General features: G+C 39.0%; 1 non-coding gene across 1 annotated transcript; it reads right to left on the reverse strand.

Moving 5' to 3' along the window:
- Positions 1-978: 978 nt before the first annotated feature.
- Positions 979-1,108, reverse strand: LOC149290235 (small nucleolar RNA SNORA35). Its single transcript, XR_016277258.1, has one exon. It is a non-coding gene; the product is annotated as a small nucleolar RNA SNORA35 (small nucleolar RNA).
- Between the last annotated feature and the right edge of the window lie 12,022 nt (positions 1,109-13,130).

Consider the following 13,130-nt stretch of genomic DNA (forward strand, 5'->3'; position numbering starts at 1 on the left):
TCTGTATGAATGGGTACAGAAAGCACTTTAGTATAGCGTTCTTTTTTGCACCTTTTAATATCTGGCCTCATGGAAGACATATGTGTTTTACAGGTAGAAAAAAGGCTACTGGCCCTGTCATTAAGTTTATTTAACCCCTTCGTGACAAAGGCTGATTCTATTTTTTGTACCCTTCGTGACAATGGCTGTTTTATCGTTTCTGCGGTGTTTGTGTTTAGCTGTAGTTTTCTCTTAACCCATTTACTAAACCCACACAAGTTATATATTGTTTTTTTCAGGACAAGAAGGGCTTTCTTCAGACACCATAATTTTTTTCATATGATGTAATTTCCTATAATAAAAATAATAAAATATGACGAAAAATTGAAAAAAAAACACATTTTCTCACTTTTATTTGAAAAATCTTTTATTCATCATAAAAAACTACTGAAAAAACCTGCTAAATAGATTCTACTATTTGTCCCGAGTTTAGAAATACCCAATGTTTTTATGTTTTTTTGCTTTCTTCTACACGTTATGGGGCAATAAGTACAAGTAGAGTTTTGCTAATTCAAAACCATTTTTCTCTGAATCTGGTAATTCTGTCTCTATGTGGTATTTGGGGCATCTTTGAAGCCAGCAAATTAAATTTACCCCACCAAACCATATATTTTTGAAAACTAGACACCCCAGGGTATTTTAGATGCTGATAGTTTAACCCTTTCCATGCACAAATCCTACCACCAACCCTTGTCAAAGTTTGTGATAGTAATTGTTTTTGGTGTTTTTTTCACATACTTTGTACTTCAGGTGTGAAATTACAGCTCCTGGTATATGTTGCTGTCACACAACACCCCGATATGTGTTCAGCAACATCTCCTGAGTACATTGATACCCCACATGCATGGGTTTGTCAGATTGTTTGGGGGCAAAAGGGCCACATTTGGAACATGAGCAATTCAAATTCAGTAGGAATTTTACATCTGGGTAAAGAAAAATGCTTGTACCCAACTATCAGTAGGGACAGGTTACAAGAAAGCCTGGCCTATCTCCAAGAAGGGATTTGATCTAGCACCTTAAGTGGTCCCTCATGCCACGGAATGGACACAGGGTTCACTTGACAGTGCAAATAAAAACCCTTAAAAATGGAGGAGCAAATAAAAGCTAAAAAACTGTAAATGTAACAAAAAATAATAAAAAAAAAAATACAAAAATGGAGCAGGAACAAAAAAAAATCAAAAATGGGAAACTGTGTGATACAGCTTGAAGCAGTCACCGACACAGAGTGCAGGTTTTCCAGGGCAATCTGGACAGTAAAATGTGGTGTCCTTTCTTTGCCCCCTGCTGTAGCATACCCTGCATCTCTTTTGGGGATTCTGCTTCTTTGCTGTAGGGGGGATTTTAAAAATAAAATGGGTAGCCCCAATTCTGTTGGTTCCCATCACTACTTGGGGACCAGGTGCATCACGGTACAAGATACCTGAAATTACTTCGAGCTGAAACTGCAAAAAAGACAGCTTCAGCCCAGTGTCTGCTTTTTTGTGCAGCAAAAAAGCGTTATAGGTTGCAATTTGCATTAGGTAAATTGCAACCTTCTTGTACCAGGCCTTTGTCTTCCTCATAATGAGGTAGGGCTGTAGGAGTTGATCTGACAGATCAACTCCACCCATGTGCTTGTTATAGGCCCTGATGCACACTGGCTTTGTAGTGACCCCAGCTCTGCCACGGACAGAAACCTCCACGGTTCTTTCATCGTGGATGGTGCTCAGCATGCACACCTCTTTTCTGTCCCTGAACTTCAATGCCAAAAGCTCCTCTTGGCGTAGAGCTGAGGTCTCCCCCTTTCCTAGCCGGGTTCGTACCAGGTGTTGTGGGAAACCCAAGCGGTTCTTTTTTATAGTACCGCAAGCTACCGTATCGAAACAATACAGCAGCTTGAACAAAGGGACGCTTGTATAGAAGTTATCTACATACAAGTGGTAGCCTTTGTTCATAAGGGGGAATATTAGGTCCCAAACAATCTTGGCACTGGTGCCCAGATGGTCTGGGCAACCTGGAGGGTCAAGGTAGCTATCCTTACCCTCGTATACCCGGAAGGCATGAGTATATCCTGTCTCGCTCTCGCAGAGCTTATACACCTTCACTCCATACCTAGAGCGCTTGGAAGGAATATACTGCTTGAATCCCAACCTTCCTTTATATTTCATCAGGGATTCATCCACGCAGATATCCCTTCCAGGTGTATAAACCTCTGGAAACCTGGCAGCGAGATGGGTAATCAGGGGGCGGATTTTGTAGAGCCTATCAAACTGGGGGTGCTCCTTAGGGGGGCACAGGCTGTTGTCGCTAAAGTGCATGAAACGAAGAATCATTTCATACCTTTGCCTAGTTATAGTTTGGGCATAAATGGGGGTACTAAAGATGGGGCTGGTGCTCCAGTAGGAGCGGATGGAGGGCTTTTTTATAATGCCCATTAACATTGTGAGTGCCCAGAATTTAAGAAATTCTGGCACGTCAATGGGAGTCCATGGCTGTTTTGCCCAAAAAGAATTAGGGCTAGCAGCACGGTACTGCTGGGCATAAATGTTTGTTTGTGTGACAATGTCTCCCAAGACATCGTCTCCCAAAAAAACCTGCACAAATTGCAGTGGAGTGAATCCTGTAACATCAATATTGATGCCAGGAATTCCAGAAAAAGGAGGGATAGCTGGCTTGTACCTATTAGGCGCTACCCATGCCTCTGGTGCACTGCCACGACTACGTGTGGCAGGCGTCCTAACAGCCACAGATACATCACTAGATGTATCTGTGAACTGACCAACGTCAAAATCTGACGCTGTATCAGTGGCCTCAGAATCTGTGGCCAAAAAGGCATACGCCTCCTCAGCCGTATACCGCTGCATGGTAACAATTGCAGCAAAAATAGTGGGGAAGGAAAGGGTTAATGGCTATAATAAAAACTAAAAAAAACCACTAAAAAAAGTAAAAAAAAATGTAAAAAAAAACAAAACCCCAAAAACAATTGCCACTATGCAAGATCACTGTTTATGCAGTGATCAATGGCAATGAAGGGGTTAATATTATATGGGTGGCTCTTATAAGAGCCTTTGGATCAATATATATATATTTTTTTATTAGAGAATACCTGAAATACCAGAAAACACACCGATCTGTCTCTCTCCCTCACTAGAAACAAGTGAAGGAGGGAGGCAGATCCAATACTGATCAAAGGCAATGTTTAGAAAACATTGCCTTTGATTTAGCAAATCATGATCACTCTTATGAGTGATCTGACCACTAGGGGTGTTATTCACTGGATGTCCATGACATCCAGCAACACCCCCCCCCCGATGATGACAGCAGGCTCCGCCCCCCGGCTTCATGGGCGCCGCCATCTTGAAACACCGCGTGTGTTTCGAAGACGCCGGCACCAGGAAGGTAAGTTGAGCATTTAGGAAGCGATCGCGAGTCGCTTCCTTTGCTAAACAGGTGTTGCAAAGATGCCTCGATACTGAGGCATCTTAGCAACACCAGCTAAGCAAAGGAAGCGACTCGCGATCGCTTCCTAAACCCGTTTTTCGGCGGCGGGCGCCGCCATGTTTGAAAGACTTGCAGTCTTTCAAACATGTTTTTTTATTTGCTCCTAGGAGCGATCGGGGGGGGCCGGGAATGTTTTTTTTGGTGTTGCTCAATGCCTCGATGTCGAGGCATTAGAGCAACACCGTTTGAGTGAAAAAATCGATCACGGATCGATTTTTTCACCCGTTTAAAGACGTGCCGGTCCTGGCACGTCAATTGTCATAATCGTCACGATTTTCGGTGACGTGCCCGGACCGGCAATTGTCATCAAGGGGTTAAATCCACCCAGGGCACTTGCACAATTGAGACAAAAAATAAAAAATACAGTAGTGTAGACGTACAACAGAAATAGACGTATAACAGAATAATAATAGACGTACATTCTGATGTATATACAGACGTATAACAGAAAAATAATAATCTGTGTAATATATGCACTCAAAGGAGGATAAATAAAATCATGTAATCCACGATCTCTTCACTTCACATACATACAACATTCAACAAACCCAACACACACCACTGAGCATAGATGCTAGAGTGTCCTTGCTGTTGGAAAGGAACTAGAAGCTCTAGCCTATTATACTGTATTACACTGTATTTTTGTCCCAATAGCCTTATAGCCCCTTGGTGGATCTATGTTGTGTTGGACATTTGGAGAGTGTCTTCTCTTGGGTTACTGCTGCAATAAGTTGGGATGTATTTTTTCATTTATTGTGAATTAATTTGCATCAGAAATCCATATGCCAGGACTGACCAGTCTGGTCAGATGTCTGACTCTCTACCTATAAAAACAGCTTCCTGTCACTATACCATTGCCAGATTATTGTGGTTCCTGCTTGAATTATTTCAGGCCTGCTACTGATCTCTACTTACCTGTTGCCTCCTCCTACCTACTGACCTCTGCTTGCCTGACAAAGCTTCAACGCAAGACCAGATTGCCCCTCAAAGCTCAAGGGCACAACCATCTGGGTAACTAGTGGTTACTTCTGGCAGAAGACCTTGCTGATCTGGCTGCTGGACTCCAAAACCAGCTCACATAAGTATATTTACACCAACATTGGAAGCGTAGGATGATATGACTACAACAATTTCTTCAACTGCTGTTGCAGACCAACTAGCTGCTCATGGGCAAGGATGCTGAGCATGGGGATTTCTCTGCCCCTAAGAGAGGGCAGAGGGGGGAAGGTAGAGAGCCAGCCATACGCCCAAGAGCTACCTTCATCAAAAGGTTATCCTTAATGACTGACTGATGAGCAAGGGCCGATTTTAAATTTCTGCAATGGGGCAAAACTAAACCAAGGCCTCATCCTGTTTATGGCATCCTCCGCCAGGCTTAACCTTCTTTGATTTTTTTAAGATTTAGTAAAGGGATAGGAGCCTGAACATTCTGAACAATCATGTTGAAATGTGCACACATTTCGCCACTTACACTGCCCTTGGTTGTACTACCAACAAACCTCTGCTTCCATGCAGCCAAAGCTCTGCTGGAGGTTGAAGCACCGGCTGCCACCGGAAAGACTGCTGACTATGGGGACCTGCAACTACAAGGTGATATCCTTATGATCCCATTGCATGCTGGGGTGAACAGTCATCCATTGATAAAATGGCTTCTCACCCATTACGCTTGCTAGGATGGAGAATTCTTGCATTGGAATGGAAAAGGACTGGGGAATTAAGTGGTTGGACGGCTTCTCTTCATCCTCTTTTTTGGCATCCTTTCTTTTCCAGAGGCAGAAGGGAGAATATCTCAACATATTTCCCCTTCTAAATAGCTTCCTCAACCCCTTAAAGACAAAGCCCCATAAATGTACGAGCTTACAATGCATTGTTTTTAATGGGTTTAAGGACAACCCATTGTCCTTAAGGGGTTAACTTCTGGGTTTAGATGCAAACATAAACTTCCCTCTTTACTAAATCAGCAAACCAAACCTACTCCTTCTCGCAGTGTGAGAGAGGGAATCCGATCCCATAACAGCTGGGAAAGCAGTTTCCTCCCACGAGTGACCTGCTGTCCGGTGGGCCTGGATGGCGGGGGGGTGGAAGATATCATGATGCACTATGATTCTGTGCCGGCTGTAGAAGGTAAGGACACAGGAGAAGTGGAGCTAGATGGGATCTTATCTCTTATTCCTGACGAATTTGACTGCAGAGAAGTAGAAGGCTCTGTACTGACAGCCCTGGAACTCCTTGGTTTGCATCCAGATCACCCAGCTGACGTCTCAGGATACACTTTGTCCTCAAATTTTGGTGGAAGCTGATAGATCGCCAAACTTCAGAATAGAAAGAATAAACTGGTAATCTATCTTGAACCAAAATGGTGACCTAACATGTGGGGACCCTTCTTAAGCAATATCTCATGCTTCTGCCCAGAGCAGGACATACCAATGACCAATGAAAAGGGGGCTTCTCCTTACCCCTTCTTAAGCCCTATTTAACTAAAGTATGCCTCCCCTTGATCTTGGCCCTGTCATGCAGCCCTTACAACCAACACTTACCATCTAGGGCTGTACTTGACCTATGAATATTACAGAATATCCCTTGTGTATATCTTCAAATTTGCACTTTTCTCTAATGAAGTAGCTCTAAGAGCATTATGTGGCTTGTAGTGAACCGACGATCTAGAGCAAGAAACATCTTATTTTTGTTATTCTTCTTAAACTTCTGGGAATATAATGGAGCGTAGCTAAAGTTTACTCGTTAAGACAGTGTAAACCACAGGGTTTGATAATCTAGGATATTGTTGTGTAATTCCAGAATTAATGTATCCAATGGCGTCCTTTGGTTGCCATCTATGTCGTACTGAACCTTATTATTCATAAGAGTTGATGTGCATTTACTGTAGTTTTCAGATGCCTGTCATACAGAAGGCTAATTTAGGAAATGCTGTAAATTCTTTCTGACCTTTACCAAAGCTGTCACACTTGGTTGCACAACTATATGGTTGTTCTCCCATAGATCATTTTAAAAGCTTTATTTCCCATTATGACATAGAGGGTATTAATGCTCACTCTGCATTATCAACGCACTCACAGAGCACAAGCAGAAACTAATTCTGCCATGATCAGGTTCCAAAAAGAAAATAACAGGATCATTTTTAATTCAAAAAGATTTAGCAATGCCTCTATTAAAAAAGAAAAACAAAATAAATAGAAATTGTGGAAAAATAAATAGATATTTTGAAATCATGTTTGTCTTAATATTACAGACCGTAACACATTTCTATATTTACAGAAAACAAATATTTACATCTACTTTAAAATATAGATGAAGTGTTAAAATGAATGGTCCTTTGCATATATGTTGCGTTTTGGAATTCCTTCTTTTAAGTCAATAAAATAGAATTTAAAATTGAAGTAATTTTTTTTATTTTTTACTGTTTGTGTAAATTATTTTCATTTGGGATCTATGTGATCTAGATGAAATGCCAATATAAAATATTGTATTGCAGTGATTCATAAAACAAGGCATTCAACTTGTAATGTACCAAAATTATTTGGAGAAACGTTTTGTTTTGTTTTGGTTCAACAAATATTATTTACTGCCCTATAGGTTTCTATAAAAATTGAAGATCATTCTTCATTTGGAAATAAAATTAATTGTCACTCAACCTCATTAATCCTCTCATGCTCTCACTCTCTCACACTCTCATTCATGTTCTCTTACAATGTCATTTACTCTCTCTAATGCTCTCTCCCTACCTTATACACTGAAGGCTTCAGTGTCCTTGTCTCCTTTACCTGCAGCTCCACTTCTTCTTTTTCTTCTGCCTTCTTTCTTTATTTTTGCTGCTCATTGTTTTTTCTTTCTTCATCCTTTTGACATGGCCTCCTGGTGAACTTCCACAAAAGAAATGTAAACAGAAAAAAAGAGCTCTGTGCTTAGTTTTTGATAGTTTCATTAAGACCCCCTTCACTTTTTGATATTTGTACGAATTAACAAAGTTGGCAAAGTTTGTTAAAATTAGTATGGATCCAGATACACAAGTCTAGTACTGAGCACCTTTGAACAATTCCATATACTTCTGTCCTCACTAGTCCAGCCTATGGTGGTAGAATTAAACCTTTATAGTGCTAGTCGTAGGCTTTTCTTAATACCGCTCCCACCCGCTCCCGCTGAATTTCTGACGATTACCGCCCACTCCCACAACATATGTGTCCAATCCTGCCCGCTCCCGCAACATGTGTCCAATCCCGCCCACTCCTGCAAACATTCTGTCACAGCTTTTAGAGATAGTGAAGAATTTAATTCCCTCATTCACAGATACTCATTCCCTCAATCATACAAACTCCCCCACCCACCTGAAGTGCAAAATTCCGTCACACTCCCGCAAGGCTGCCTTCGCGTTGCTCATACACAGCGTCTCTTCTCTTGTCCCGCCCAGGGGAAGCAGGAACAGAGCAGAGTCATGTGATGTGACGTAAATTCACGTGACTCAGCTGAGTGCGAGCAACGCAAAGGCAGCCTTGCGGGAGTGCTCTGGGACCCACAGGTACATTTTCTGACCACCTGCAACTGCAACCGCAAGTTTTTTGATGGGTCCCGCAGGACCCGCATCCCGATGCAGGCCTCTACTGTTTAGTTCCTATATCAGAACGGAAATATAGTATTTATGTCGTAACAGTATGTTAAAGTTATGTTAATGTTTGTCAAATGGCTTCATTTGTATATGTTATTTTCATATCTTTCATATATATATATTGCATTTTTTCTACTTTTAAATCTGCTGATTTCAGTTACTATAGTAAGAATGCGTTTTACAATACCTCAATGACATGCTGGGATCTAGAACATTGTATACATTTAAACTAGTAGTTCTGGCCTCTAGAGGACGCTCTGCTTTCCAAGTTGTGGGAAAGTATTTGGCTTGGATGATGATTAAAGGTAATTGTAATTAACGACAGAATACTGTATTTGCTCGATTATAAGACGAGGTTTTTTCCAGAGCAAATGCTCTGAAAAATACCCCTCGTCTTATAATCAGGTTCGTCTTATAATCAGACCTCAACTAGGTCTGACTATGAGACTAAGATCCAGATCCCCCGCAGCGATGCAGGGGACCTGGATCCTCCTGTCCCCCCCCCCAACTTACCGGTACTTCTGAGTCCCCGGTGCGTAGTCCGGGCAGCGTGTAGAGCTCTATGCGATTCGCGTACACAACTTCCGCTTCAGCCGGGAGGAGGTGCGGCTAGTGGCGGGGGTTGTCTGCGTCCATCGTGCAGACCTTCCCCGGCTGTCAGAGATCAGAGTTCCCCGCTGCCCGGGGACTCAGATGCTCTGGTAAGTTTGGAGGAGGGAGGGGGAGTGTTAAATGGGGGGCATAAGGCATTTCTGTAGGCAGAGTGCTCTGTGAAATGCCTTTTAACCCCCTTAATGCCACTCTGCCTCCAGAAATGCATTTTAACCCTCTATACGCCACTCTGCCTCCTGAAATGTCTTATACCTCCCTATATTCCTCTCTGCCCCATAATATGCCTTTTAACCCCCTAAATGCCAGAGTGGCATATAGGGGTATAAGGCAATTCTGGAGGAAGAGTGACACATAGGGGATCAAAAGGCATATCATGGGGCACAGTGGCATTTAGAGGGTTAAAAGGCATATCATGGGGTGCAGTGGCATATAGGGTGTATAAGGCATTTCTGGGGCAGAGTGGCACGCCAGGGGGCAGATGTGCATAACTGGGGGGGAGGCAGGTTGAAAAAAAAAGGAAATAAAAGAAAACATTTTTCTCAATCATAGCTTTTATTAAAAAAAAGTGTTCACATAGTTTACATGTATTAACATTTACTGGTAAAACTTTTTTCCTATAGGGTCGTCTTACATTAAGGCTTTTTCTTTTTTATATAAATTAATATTCAGATTTTGCGGGGTCGTCTTATAATCGAGCGAATACGGTGTATGTTTTCACGTGCCCATTTTATAAACTGTACAGCCTTTTATCAGTTTCAGGTTTTTTCATTATATATTATGATTATTATTATGATTATTATTATTATTAACAAATTTAACAAATAATAATGCCATAAGTGATTCTAGCATCTAATATTTGGTAATGTTGTTTAAAATAAACCTTATTTGTACGAAATCTAAATCTAAAATTATAAATGCATTTCTTAATATAAACAATTCATACAATTATTTTCTTACCTTGATTAATATTATATGTCACAAAAATTAGACCTCGAACATTTGGTCAAAATTTGCATCATTACATAGATCAGGAAAGTATATGTATAAAACTGTTGGATTAATAAATGTGGACTTTGTAGTTTACATAAAGAACATGGACATGAATAAAAGTATCTAAGCAGTCTTATATCATAACTTATAAAATAGTGTCTGCCTAATATCTCTAATACTTATTTTACCTACTTTCTTGAATTATAACACATAAAATAAATGAACACAGTGAATAGAAAATGTAACAAAGTACTTGTGATGAACACAAAAATAGCAACATTATATACGATTTTCTGTAAGTACAATAAAAACGTTTTGGTTGATAAGGCTGGAATCCTCCTTTATTACAATTCTAATGTTATGGAGGATTACAAAGCAATACTATATTTATGAAAATGCTTACTTTAATATGTAAACATAATTACACAGGTTTATAAAACTGCAAAATGTACTATTGTGAAAAAGTGATAAATCTGCTTTAACTGTAGAAGAGTACATATTGTTGCCATTAGCCAAGGAAATTAATGTATGGTTTATTTTCTGAAGGAGCACTACACAATTTTTATTTCAAAAATTCCATACCAACAACAGAATAATTAAGGGAACTAAAATGTTTATGTCCTTAGCAGAATGAGGATACTTTCTAAAATGTTAAAACATCAAACTTCTGCTCTGAGGTTTCTGGCTGAGTTCTGTCTCCTTCCCCCGTTTTTTGTTTTTTTTTCTTCTCTCCCCCTCTCCTTTTTTCAGTCCTTCTCTTTGGGTTCCTGGCTTTATCTCTCTTCTTTTCTATGTATTTCTTTCTGGAGATGATTTTCGATGCTTACATCTGCTCCAGACTCACCAGAGCTGGCATTATGAGCGCTCAATGTGCGCCTTTATGGGCCCTCGTCACTTGGGCGTCGTTGCACAGGTCTATTATTGTGGTACAACCTATTTACATCATTCCCTGCAATGTGATTATCTGAGTTGTCCTGATATGTACACTGTACTCACAATGTCGTGTTTTGTCTGTATTTGCGTTTCTCTGGAAGTCATCTTTTCTATTGACAAAATAAAAATTACTTTACAAAAAAAAAAAAAAAACATCAAACTTCTGGTATTACCATCAGATAATAATTTGACTTTTTTGTAGTTTATATTAGCAATACACTGTTTCACTATAAAATGTATTTAAATGTATTCAGACATTCTGTAAAATGCAAATGTCCCTGCTTAATTATAACTAACGAATAAAGTATTAACATATGTCATAGTAGATTATTTAAATGTTATGGCCAAAGTTCAAGCAGATATTGAGAAAGATGTACATGTCATTACTATCGCAATGCAGATGTGAGATTCTATAATAGAATGAAAAAACATGATTGTTAACATGTATCTATGCAATATATTTTGTAATATAATATTTTCGGATATTATGATGGACATTACATATTAATTAATGATAACACTATCACCTTTCCCCTTAATTAATTCCAAAGATCTCTACGATACTTTATCTAAACACACTTGCAAATTATTATAATTGTTAAAAACAGTTTTAACATTTATTATCTGTCTTAAAAGATATGTTTTGGAACAAAACCTACATTTACATGATTACATAAATGGAATTTGGAACACTTTTTCTGAAACACTTTTTTTCACAATTGTTTGCTTTTTGCTGCCTCAAGGGCATCAACGTGATCACTAGAGATCTAGAGCTAAAGTCACCTGGTTCCGTGCTTTCTTGTAATTGCATTGATCATTTTATTATTTAAATCATTAATGTCATAGTAAACACGTGTTTAAGTAGATAATATCTTCATACACTGGCATTTAGGTCACTTTGCAAATTAATATTGCTATAGTTATTATTTTGTTATCAATGATGTTTTCAAACTTTTTATATAAACTATTTATGGCTCTTGAAGTGATGTTTGCTACTTATATGGAAACATCACAAAAAAGTAGCTAAGTCTTGCAAAGAATAGAAACTAAAACCTAGCCTTAGGAAACAAAAAACGAATATGCTTTTGTATCGACAGTTTCAGAAAAGAAATAAGGAGTTTAAAGTATGCATAAAAGACATCAAAACAGTTTCGATCCTACCGTCACTTTCTGTTAATGCTTCTTCAATACTTGTATTTTGTCTTCTAGAGCTTTCGCTTATACCTGTTTTCATTACATTGATTACATTTGGAAATAACTTGTGAATTATGGATTTGGCTATTATGGTCAGAATCTATGACCCATAACATCAAGGGTCATTGTACTGTTGCTGTTATATTATGTAAAGCCACATATAAATGATCTGATGCCAAAGGTTTGCTGAGAGTATGTATGTTATAATTAAGCTTGTATAGCCACTCACTTCAAATACCTGTTAGGTTGAAAAATATGACCCTAGAGATTTTTGTAGACCATAATTTCTGAAGTTTAATAATAGACAGAAAAATGAAAAGAGAATCCATAATTAGCAAAGCAATATATTACAGTTCATTGCTAACTTTTGTCCAACTTGTTCTTCTTTTGCTTTGATGATTTCCCAGGAACATGAAACACCCAATTATCCAATCATTTTTACACTGTCTTGGTAACAGCAAGAATAGGTTATAGGTGAGCAGATTTGAGATAGCAGAACTAAAATGCCTTCATTTTCTCTGCTCTCTCACTGCTTAATTACTGGAACAATTGTTTGAACATTTCAATATATTAATTTAGCATGGGGATAGTTGCAGTACCTGTTTTTTGTTATGCTAAAATTAAGCTGAATTTCCGTGATCTAAAAATAAAAATATATATTTTACAACAAATGAATGAATGGTGGGTTACCCAATATACCATAATTTGGAATAAATATAGATACAGTCATGGGCAGCTTTTATATACAATGACACTAATGTCCAATACAAGGCTGTAGGAAGCCAATTGTTTAAAATGTCTATGGAGAGTTTAAAGATGTGTTCGCTATAAGCATAACACTGTGCAGGGGTGTGCCAGCCCATGGGACAACTGAAACAAGGCTGGTCCAACTTCTTCAAAGAGGATCAGTTTGAACTTGGCCAGCCTTCTTGCTGAGGCAGAAATATATTGCGAGATCACATAATGACATTATGTGATGAAACAATAGTAACATGGCATTTTTTTGATGTACAATTAAGAGAATTTTCACATTATATGAGTCCTATTATCAAGTAAATTACATATTATAAGTGGCTTTTCTCACTCCTGCAACAAAAAGCCTACATTTTATTTTGTTACCCTGGAAGAGTCATTAATTTTGTCCAGAATAGCCAAGTCACGTGAAAGATTAGCAATTGACACCCCCAATGGATAGAAAAGTGTCAACGTGGGGGGCCAAAACCTTTGAACCTTTGTATCTAAGGGCATGCAAGTCAGCAGATGC

This window comes from Sceloporus occidentalis, unplaced genomic scaffold, assembly GCF_023333645.1.
Source record: "Sceloporus occidentalis isolate IW3139 unplaced genomic scaffold, rSceOcc1.0.p SCAF_40, whole genome shotgun sequence".
Classification (NCBI taxonomy): domain Eukaryota; kingdom Metazoa; phylum Chordata; class Lepidosauria; order Squamata; family Phrynosomatidae; genus Sceloporus; species Sceloporus occidentalis.